This window comes from Cyprinodon variegatus, unplaced genomic scaffold, assembly GCF_000732505.1.
Source record: "Cyprinodon variegatus isolate N-32 unplaced genomic scaffold, C_variegatus-1.0 Scaffold792, whole genome shotgun sequence".
In the NCBI taxonomy this organism is placed as follows: Eukaryota; Metazoa; Chordata; class Actinopteri; order Cyprinodontiformes; family Cyprinodontidae; genus Cyprinodon; species Cyprinodon variegatus.
Window position 1 is genome coordinate 1 of NW_015151245.1, and position 1698 is coordinate 1698.

Consider the following 1698-nt stretch of genomic DNA (forward strand, 5'->3'; position numbering starts at 1 on the left):
AAAGCAACAATAAAGCAACAATATAGCAACAATAAAGCAACAATAAAGCAACAATAAAGCAACAATATAGCAACAATAAAGCACGGCCAACAGAAATTACGACCACCACCTGCTTCCTCATTGATAAATTCAGCGCACCAGAATGACTCCCATTCATTCCTTAGTGACGCTCACGTCCTCCTTAGACACACCCACCACCCAGGAGTCAAAGCTGTGTGCTGCTGCCATATAAGTAAGTGCTTATTTTGATCCTATGACTCTTACAGCAAGAATTTCTGGGAGTCTCCCTAATATAGATTATTGTTGATGAGGCGCGTGAGTCGGATGAATTATCCTGGATTTTAGAAACACCTTCAGCGCTCAGCGAGGTGACAAAGAAAGGATTTATTAACTACATTAGTTCTGTGTCTGTGCCTTCGTTATAAAAGGACAAATCAACTATTCAGTAACATGTTTTTAAAAATATTCGATCCTCATAAGCTTTGCTTTCCATCATAATCTTACTTTATGTTTAGTAAAGCCTCTGACATTGTTTGATGCTGAAAAACTATTCCTACCTTTGAAATCAAGTCCTCTCGCCATGAGGGGGGAATGTTTTTATTTTCTAAAACCCTGCTGAATGTTTTCTCTAATATAGGAATTAATTTTGTTCCGTTCTGCAGTGAATCCATCTGTTCCTGGAGATTCTCCCTTCCTGGTTCTCCTGATCGCTGATTGAATTTCCTCTTCTGTAATTCTGGATATTAATTTCTTATTTTGTTCATCAGTGATCGTTGGCTGATTGATCTTTTTCAGGAAGGTATTGATCTGGCTGTCGCTGCTTGTATTTAGTTGGTATTTAGTGTTTTATAGTATTTTTGGAAGCAGTTTTTGATCTCTTCTGGATTAGTTTCTATTTTCTTTGTATCTTATTTTGTTCATAGTTCTGTTGGCTGACCGATGTGATCAAAGTTTCAGGGATTTTCCGTTTGTCTCATAGTATTGGTGTTTTATAAAGGGAAGTTTTGTTTGGATTTCCTGACTGTTTATTTCTTCTATTTATTTAGTTTTTAATGTTTGGTATTGTCATCTTTGGGAGACTTTGCATTTTCTCTCTGTAGTCTTTTCAGATCGTTTTTTTTTTCTCTGATTCTTTTCTCATGTGATGTAATGTTTGATTTTAGCCCTAATCGCTGCTTTTAAAGCATCCAGACTTTAGCAGGAGTCACTTCATCGTTATCGTTTCTTTCTAAATATCAGTTAATGTCAGGTTTTAGTTAATCCTTGGTTTGGGTTCATAATGTTAGCGTCTCCACAGAGCGGACCTTCTCCTGTTATTCAGCTGGATGAGATCTATATGGGCCCATCATCTCACAGCTGTTTCCCCTAAAAAGATCTTCCTTCAACATGCAGCAATCATCTATGCGGGAGTAGACATGGTGAATAATCTGGATTATTCTGGTTTCTTTCCCTCCAAACGTCCACCAGTCCCAGCTCACTCATCCAGGTATTTCATGGTGAATAATCTGGTTTATTCTGGTTTCTTTCCCTCCAAACGTCCACCAGTCCCAGCTCACTCATCCAGGTATTTCATGGTGAATAATCTGGTTTATTCTGGTTTCTTTCCCTCCAAACGTCCACCAGTCCCAGCTCACTCATCCAGGTATTTCATGGTGAATAATCTGGTTTATTCTGGTTTCTTTCCCTCCAAACGTCCAC